This window comes from Hordeum vulgare, chromosome 4H, assembly GCF_904849725.1.
Source record: "Hordeum vulgare subsp. vulgare chromosome 4H, MorexV3_pseudomolecules_assembly, whole genome shotgun sequence".
Classification (NCBI taxonomy): Eukaryota; Viridiplantae; Streptophyta; class Magnoliopsida; order Poales; family Poaceae; genus Hordeum; species Hordeum vulgare.
Window position 1 is genome coordinate 560,419,894 of NC_058521.1, and position 9,820 is coordinate 560,429,713.

Genomic DNA, 9,820 nt, shown 5'->3' on the forward strand with positions numbered 1-9,820 from the left:
TATATGGATTAATAGGCCCGAGACATTAATGGGAGAGCACATACAACATATAATCAGGCTGCAAACAAAGTTATAAGAAAGATGTGGAGAAATATCTTTAAGATGCTAAAGGAAAGTCTAATTACGTAGAACAAACAATACACAATAGGAAAATGATCACAATTCACTCTCCTGCACTGTAACAACAATGCATACACATCTATTCCTCTCAAATCACAGTACCTTAATTTCAGAAAATAATTACCATTACATTTTATTTCAAAAAAGGCAATGCATACGATCCTTTTCATTACAACTATATATTTTTTACATTCTATGAATAAATCAATTAAATATTAAGCATCCTAGGCTACATGAGAAAGAGTGGCCGACACAGCTTTATACCCAAGAACAAGTACACATCTTCTGAAATAAAATGAAAAGAATAACAGGCACATGTGATGAATGATTGACACATCTGTCATTTCATGTACTTACACATTATGTAAGGCAGAGGTCATGATTTGCACATATGGTAATTAACTTTAGGAACTTTATAATCCATCCATTTCCAAATCATGCTCTCAGTTACACTTACCTGCCACATTGCATTAATTTTTGTAGACATATTTAGTTATCTCAGCCTTATCAGTCAAATTTAAACTGCACCATCTAACTCATCTGATCAGACTACTGACAGAAGTGATCGTCTCGACCGCTGCCCCGAGGTTGAATCCCCCAACTGCGCTCCGGTGCCAAGGTACTGGTTCATAAGTCTACTGTTCAGAGATCCATATTTCTTAGGCGTGTGCCTGATCATTGCACTGGCGCTGGGTGATGGTTCGTCTTTGTCTAGATGGACTGCTTCGATCTTGTCGATCAACGACGACGAAGACCATGACGCCGAAACCGGGGGAGATTCGGGCAGTGTGTGGTCAGCTGCCGACCTCATCTTCATTGATGGACTTGCCAAGGTTCGCTTGTTGCCGAATAGGGAGCTCACCTTGGAGTACCTCTGCCTCAGCGGTGTCAGGGTAGTCTCGACATGGCTCCAGCTCTTGACGGAGTCCACCGAGGAGGCGTCATCGTCCGATTCCCTGGGGCTACCAGCTAATTTATTCCCCTTGCGAAGCGGTCATCTGAGCAGGACCTTGAGGTGTCTAGCCGCGCTCTGCATGGAATTCAGCCTCTTAATACCAGGTCCCAGGGTTACAAGTTCAGCACTCTTGCCAACGCTAGAGAACGAGGTCGTTCTCGTTCTCGTTCTTTCACTGACGCCTGACGCATCAATGCCCGCATGGAGGAAAATCTCAGCATCTGAGATTCTGAAAGAAGTCCCCGGGCTGCCCACAATGTGGTGCATCTTCAGTTGAGAAGCAATGGCGGACCTCGTCTCGTGATACCTCGAGTTCGAGATCCCGCCGGCCAGAATCAGCTCCTTGATGAGTATCTCAGACGATGCAGTGTGCGGCTGCTTCTTCAGTAAATCCAGCGGGGTCATGTCGTTGCTGTCACGGACGTTCAGGTCGATCGATGGCACGGTCATCAGGAGCTCAACGAGGCTGGAGTGCAGATTACCAACCACTGCCAGGTGAAGCACGGTTCTTCCATCGTCGTTCTGCACGTTGATTACATCGCTGACATCCATGATCGATCCAGAGACCAGATGCTTCGTGAGCTCCATCTGACGATCAAGCCTTCGGAAGCCAAGAGTTCTGAAGCCAGTCAGTGCCATATGGAGGAACGTGTCACCAACTTCATTTCTAGCTGATATAAGTGATGGTGATGCAGTCATTAGGGCTTCCACCACCGGTAAATGACCTCGGAACGCTGCTATATGCAACGCTGTATTCCCTTGCTCGTGTACAGAGTTGACGATGTCGAAAGCGACAATCAGATACTTCACAACCTGCAGTAAGAATGTGTTAGTACTGCGCCCAGCAGTTGCTGAAAAGTCCATTAATAGGTTCAATGACAAATGAACCTGATGTTGCAGCAAAAGAATGATAACTCCCACGGTGAGACACCATATGTTTTAGGCTTTGTTCGGTTCCACCGAAAATAAGAGGGATTGGCATGGATTAAATCCCATCTAGTATAAATTCCACCCCATTCCCCTCCAATCCACCGCAATCCACTTAGACAGTGGATTAACCGAACAAGGCCTTAGAATGATAATTCCCACGGTTAGATACCGGCACGGAGTATAACTATAATAGTACTTCTAAAAACTTGTTAGCAACTAATCTCAAAGTTAAATGGATTTAACCCTGCTCATCGCCACTTCGAGACGATTAATGTTGTTTAACTCCCCCTTAATTCAATAGTTAAAAATTACGTATCTATATATATTCTATATCATGAATTTTTCTTATACAACAGAGAGACAAGTAAATGGATCACTCACAGGAGCTGTGGTTCAGCGAGTCCGCTGTGATGCTTAAGGGTTTCTGTCCAGATAGGGCTTCTTTTCAGCGTGCACCGAGCAGCGTACACGGCAGACGCTGCCAGCAGCGAGGGGCGCACGGTGACCAGCTCATATTCCATGAGCGCCATCTCGGCGAAGAAGAATATCATGTTTGGAAGCTGCATTCATTCACAAGAACAGGAGGAAAAGAAGTTCAGCACTACGTAGGACGCAAATTCCATGTCAGACAGAGACAAGTTCAGAGATCAGAATCAAAATCCATGACCAGTTCTTCTCACCTCCTTGTCGCCCCCGGCGGCCTTGGCGAACCGCACCAGGGACGTACGGGGTGGGCACCGTGAGGTTCCACGCCATGCTGTTCAGGATATTCTTCTCCATGGACAGGATCTGCTGCCTCGAGTAGTAGTTATCGGCGATGGATATGAAATCGCCTACCTGCAGACAACAGATACTTCAAATTCAGAGTTCGTTCACAGACAAACATGAACAGATACTCGAACGAACAGGCGATTGATGGATGCAAGGGGGGTGAGAGAAAGTGTTTGGCCATACCTCGGCCGCCCATATCTCCTCGTACTTGCAGGCGATGAGCATGGCCGCGATGCCGACGAGCTGCAGCTCCCGCCGGGCCACCCCTGTATCTCCTCGTACTTGAAGGAGGAACGAACCTGCGCTGGTTGTTGGATCCAGGACAACACCTCCTCTGCGTCGCCCGTCAAACCACCACCCGGCCCCGGCACCACCGGCAATAGCCCGGCACCGTGATGCCCCACCCGAGCCCCGGCGAGGCGGCCTCCATCCTCGGAAGCGAGCAAGCCGACCACCATGTCGTCCTCCGCCCCGATGCCTCGGCCCAAGCGAGCACGTCGGTCGCCTTATCGTCCTCCACCGCGATGCCTCGCGCCCATTCCCCATTCCTGAGCTCCTTCGGTGCAAACTCCAAGGCCTGCCACGACGCCTCGCCCCATCCTGGGCTCGGGCGGTGCGTACGCGCGCCACGTTCTGGCCAAGGCCACCTTCGGCGACTTCCTGTTCGCTGTGCTCTCTTGGGGCGGAGTGGCGGCGGCCGTGCTGGGCGAGTGGGGCGGGGGCGTCGGTCGTGCGGGGCGCGCGTGGCGCGGGGCGAGCGGAGCGGCGGCAGCCGAGCGGGGCGCGCGCGGCGTGGGGCGAGCGGAGTGGCGGCAGCCGTGCGGGGCGCGGGGCGAGCGGAGCGGCGGCAGCCGAGCGGGGCGCGCGCGGCGTGGGGCGAGCGGAGTGGCGGCAGCCGTGCGGGGCGCGGGGCGAGCGGAGCGGCGGCAGCCGAGCGGGGCGCGCGCGGCGTGGGGCGAGCGGAGTGGCGGCGGTCGTGCGGGGCGCGCGCGGAGCGGGTTGAGCGGGGCGGGGGCAGCAGAGCTCCATGGTGCCCGCCCGCCCGCCGTTCCCCTATGGCTGCTCGGCCGCCTCCTGCGGCGGCGGCGCGAGGCGAGCGTCGAGCGACGGCGACGGCCACGCGAGGCAAGCGGTGGGCGAGCGAGCGAGTGGGAGGTGGGGTGCTGATTTTATGGGATTAGATAGGCACTCGTGATTACAGTTTCCTAATTGACCAGGCGTTCATTTTTCTTAGAGGAGGAGGTGAAGCACGGTCAGCCTTACTTTAATTGGTAAATGCACACGGTGGTGCTGCGTGGATGATGAAAATCCGTTAGATTTTTATTTGTTGGCTAAATGTGTGGTGGTGATTGATGTTTGTTTTTGTGGGGGTAATAGCTGTGTGTACCTAGAGAAGTTTAGGTTTGATCTTTTATTAGTAGTATAGATTATGAATTTTCAAAAAAACAACTCACCATTCATGAGTGTTATTAATCCATACAAAAAGCAAAAGACACAACGTAAACGCTAAGTTGGTAACATATCGTGCCATCGTTAACGTTAACATACCATATAAGAGAAACACACACCTACGCATGAGCGTTTGTCTTGTTTGTACGGTATGGTGTCCCGTGACAACGCACGGACGATCAACTATACAATTTAGAATTCATATTAAGTTATTACAGGAATATGGGAGAGAACATATTCTATATCTCTAAAAATAAAGTCGTTAATGCTTCTTGCGGTGTCCAAAATTACCCCTAAAATTGTACTGTATTATCCACCGACATCATTTATAAGTGACGAAAAACATTTCGCACAAGGAATCCCTACTTGTAGAGGCACATGTAATAGGAATCTCTTATACTGCGCTCTACGTGTCGAGATAGCACAGGACATGCTTTTTTGGACTGGCCGATGTCCGGACGGCCTATTTTTTTTAAATTAGTTTTTTTATTTTTCCTTTTCCTTTTCGGTGTTTCCTTTTTCTACTTGAAGTAATTTGGGACTTCATAAAAGTTCCTAAATTTCTAAAAATGGAATTTTAAATTAAATTATTTAATAATTCCAATGTCTTTGGTTTCAAAAAATATTCCAATTTTTTTAAAATGTTCGTATATTCAAAATATGGTCACAATTTTGAAAACATTGTTTACAAAATGCAAAAAAATCATAAATTAAAAACAAATTGTATATCGAAAATGTTAATAAATTTAAAAAATTCGCCAATTAAAAAAATGTTCATGAATAGACAAACATCCTAAAAATTCAAAAACTCTTCATGACTTACAAAATAGTATATTCATTCATAAAATGTTTGTTGATTAATAAAATAATCATGCATTTCAAAAAATGTTCATGAATTTCAAAATTATTCCACCAATTGCCAAAAAATGTTTGTCAATTCTATTAATATTCTTCGACTCAATAACATATTTGATTCTTGCGGTACATCACATAAATTACCCCGAAAATTTTAAAATATTATCCACCAATATCACCTATAAGTGATAAAAAAATGTTATGCACAGGAAATCCCGGTCTAGGCTGGCACATCAGTAGGAACACCTTATACTGCGCTCTGCATGTTGGGCCAAGACACAACGCCCCTGTTTGTGCTGGCCCATGTCCCGGCGGCCTGCTTTCAATTTCGCTGTTTATTCTTCGTTTTCCGACTTTAAATAATTTGGGACTACAAAATAGAGGAACTCGTACCGGGAGCTCCTACCTGCCACTCACCGCGGCATGCAGCCCTGCGCCGCACAGGGGGGCACCCCGACTGACCCGGCCCAGTTATTTTCTTTTTCTTTCTGTTACTTTTTCCTTCTTTTTTTAGTTCGTTTTTTCTTTCCCTTTTCGTTTTCTTGTTCAATTGAAGAAAAAATATTTTTCGAACTTGAATATCAATTTTCAAAAATCGTGAACAGATTTGGATGCCTAAACAATTTTTTAGAGCACAAACATTTTTTAAATCTTGAGAATAAAATTTTGAAAAGGAGAAATTTGGAAGCGCGAACAAATTTTTTAAGCACGAATTTTTTAAATTTTGAGAACAAAGTCTTAAACCAATCACATTTAAAAAAAAACATTAATAAATTTGGAAGCGTGAACAACTTTTTCAAGCATGGACATTTCTTGAATCTTGAGAACAAAATTTGGAAAAAGAGGACAATTTTAAAAAACAACAAACAAATTTGAAAGCACGGACAAATTTTTAAATCACGAACATTTTTAGAACTTTGAGATTAAATTTTGAAACTGAGTACAATTTTAAAAAAAAGTGAGAAAATTTGGAAGAACGAACAGTTTTTTAAAGCATAAACATTTTTTGAATCATGAGAACAAAAATTTCAAAAGGAGAACAATTTTTAAAAAACCCGAACAAATCTGGAAGCGTTAGCAAATTTTTAAAGCACGATTTGTTTTGCATTTTGAGAATAAATTTTAAAACCGAGAACAATTTTTAAAAAACATCAGCAAATTTGGAAGCACGAACAATTTTTTAAATATACAAACATTTCTTGAATCTTGAGAACAAAATTTTTAAAAACCCCAAACAAATATGAAAGAGCGAACAATTGGTTAAAGAATGAAATTTTGAGAACAAATTTTGGCACCAAGAACAATTTTGAAAAATGTGAACAAATTGGCAAGCGCGAACAATTTTCTAAATACACAAATTCTTTGGAAAACATAAGAAATTTCTTAGTCTATAAATATTTTCGAAAACAGGAGCATTTTACAAACATAGAACATTTTTTTAAATTTGCAAACAATTTTCTAAACGGGAACATTTTTTGAACTTATGTAGACTTTTTCAAACAGGAACATTTTTTGAACTTACGTACATTTTTTGAACTGGCAAATATTTTTTAGAAAATGAAGAATATGTTTTAAACTTCACAAACATTTTAATATCATGAATATTGTTAGAATTTCGGAACAAAATTTTAACAAGTTTTCAATTTGTAAAAAAAATTCAAAAAAGAAACAATTTTCTAAAAACAGGAACATTTTTTGATAAAAATGTGAAAAGAAGAACATTTTTTAAAATATTGTGAACAATTTATTTTATGTGCAAAAATTCAGATAATTTCCTTTTTACTTTTTTATTTTTACAATTTTGCTTTCAGTTTTCATTTTTAGTTTTTTTAACGAAATGAACAAACATTGAATTTCTAAATCATTTTTTGAAAACATGAAAGACTTTTAAATCAGATGACAAAAATAAGCAGAATTGTTTTGGAAAAATCATGAACATTTGGAAGTGTGGACAATTTTTTGAAGCATGAACATTTCTTGAATCTTGAGAACAAAATTATAAAAAAGAGAACAATTTTGAAAAACACTGAACAATTTTGAAAGCACGAACATTTTCAGAATTTTGAGAACAAATATTGAAACTGAGAACATTTTTGAAAAATAATGAACAAATTTGGAAGCGCGAACAATTTCTTGAAGAACGGTCATGTTTTAAACCTTGAGAACAAATTTTGAAACCGATAACATTTTTGAAATACGTGAAAAAATTGGAGAGACGAAAAAAAATTAAAGCACAAACATTTTTTAAATCTTGAGAACAAAATTTTGAAAATGGGGACAATTTTGAAAAACCGCAAACAAATTTGAAAGCACGAACAAATTCTTAAAACACGAACATTTTTTGAGTTTTGAGAACAAATTTTGAAATCAAGAACCATTTTGATAAATGATGACCAAATTTGGAAGCTTTAACAATTTTTTTAAAGCACGAACATTTTTTGAACCTTGAGAACAAAATTTTGAATAGAAGAAATATTTTGAAAAACCCTGAAGAAATTTGGAAGCAGGAACAAATTTTTAAAGTATGAACATGTTTTGAATTTTGAGAAGAAATTTTGAAACCGGGAAGAATTTTGAAATACCTAAACAAATTTGGAAGCTCGATTTTTTTAAAGCATGAACATTTTTTGAATATTAAGAACAGATTTATAAAACGAGAACAAATTTGAATCTTCAGGACAAAATTTGAACAAGTTTTCAATTTATGAATAAATTTTAAAAAAAGAGAAACATTTTCTATAAAATAGGAACTGTTTTTATAAAAACGTAAAAAGAAGAAAAAAAATTTAAAACTGTCACCAGTTTATGAAAAAAGGAACATTTTCTGAAATACCATGCAGCAATTTTTGAAACATGAACAGTTTTTAAAATGTGAACACATTTTGGAAGCAGGGAATTGTTTTGAATCACAAACATTTAAATATAAACTGTGAAAAGAAATTGAAGACGAGAACATATTTTGAAATTCAAAAAAATATTAGAAAATGTCAAACGAAAAATAGGAAAATGATAAAAGGAACAATGGTGAAGGAAATAACACATACCGAAACAATAACACTTTTTAAAATTAGCGAACATTATTTTGAAATGTTGAACATATTTTTTCAAATCGCAAACATGTTTTGTACTTATAAATGTTTTTGAAAAAGGCAACTACTTACAATTTAGAACATTTGTATAGAAGCAAGAATATTTTCTGAATTTCAGAAAAAAAATTCAAACATGAACTTACTTTAAAAAAATAGCCGTAAAAACAGAAATAGAAAAAAGAAAAAAGGGAAAACTGAACTGAAATAGAAAAGGACAAAAAAGAAGCAAAACCGTAACTGCGTGCACAGGGAGATGGGTGGGCCTAGTTGGTCGCGCCCCTGTGTGTTTGCCCACCTATTTGACGCAAAGAGCGTCAAATATGGTTTTCCACAAACTAGTTCCGAAACTATTATAAATGAAAAAAATTAAATAGATCCTATTTGGGTGGTTTGAGGCCCCCGCGCCGCTCTCTTCCGAGGGCAACACGGATGGTGACCGACGCCGGTTCATCCAGCAGCCCCCCCCCTTCCCATGCCGTGGCGAGTAGCCTCCGTCGGGCAAAGCCCGCGGGGAGCCGGCCATGGTGGGAGATGCTCTTTTTTGTCGCGATCGAGGACTACGTGTGGGCACGGGATCCCACGCTGGGCAGCGACCAGAGTGGTGCAGCTTGCATCCTCGTTCTCACAGGTGAAGTCGTCGCCAGGCGTGGCTGTCGGTGAGGATCTGAAGTGGTGGTGACTCTCGAGTGGGTTTGAGACCATCGAACGAGCGTTCCCTGATCTGGGGCGTGATGTGGCCTTGTCGGCTCTGCGTGGGCGTGGATCCGGCCAGGGGTGGGCGCGGTGACCTTCTGCCGCGCGACTCTAGCGCCATGGCATGTGCACCGACGAGGTGCGACACACAGGTGCCGCGGTCGGGTGGATCTAGGGGCGGATGCGCGCGTGGGCGGGGCGCAAGGGCTTCGAGCGGCGCATCTTCGGGCAATGGGAGCTAGCGCTACTCTTGGTGAGGAACGCGACTTGCGTCGCGGCAAGGATGCGTCATGGCGGTCGTGGCTCTGGCAGGGCGAGGGTGGCGACTTTGGAGTGTGCTGTCGCCAACGGCTGCGGGATCACCGGATCTGGTGAGGGGAGGCGTCAGGCGGCCGTGACGGGCGGACAGGAGCGGGCAGGCGTGCCTCTGCTAGCGGGTTGCTACAATGAAGGTGGCCGGCGAGGTCACGCGGTGATGCGGGTTGTGTTGTTGCTTCTGTGGGGCGGATATGGCGAGTGTGTGGTGATCGGACGCCGGGGCCACCGCCCCGGAGCTCTTCTTTGACGTTGGCTGCCATGGTGGCTGTGTGGGTAGTGCCACGACTGGAGTTCGGGTACATCGGAACTCTGCGGCAGTGCGTCGGTCCTCGATCATGTCAGGGACGCTTGGTGATGGCCGGTGGGTTGGCTGTTGCTATGGTGCGGGGCGTTGGATCTGACCAGACGTGGCCGGTTCTTGTCCCTGCGGTGGTGATGGGGTAGCCTCATGAGCGTCTCTGCGTGGTGCACGCGGCGATGGCGAGGTTGTTCTGATCGGTGGCTCCGGGATTTGGTGGTGGCTGGTGGTTGAGGCGAGCGATGGCTCCCGTACGCTGATTCGACGGGAAGATTTCTTTTGCCTTTCAAGTTGAAAGCCTTGCTCTAGCTGTAGGGGAACGCGACAGAAAACAAAAAAAAT

The 9,820-nt window shown here is 43.4% G+C and overlaps 1 pseudogene; it reads right to left on the minus strand.

Annotated features, from left to right (window-relative positions):
- Window positions 1–227: 227 nt before the first annotated feature.
- LOC123449512 lies at window positions 228–3,512 on the minus strand (annotated as a pseudogene).
- Window positions 3,513–9,820: the final 6,308 nt, after the last annotated feature.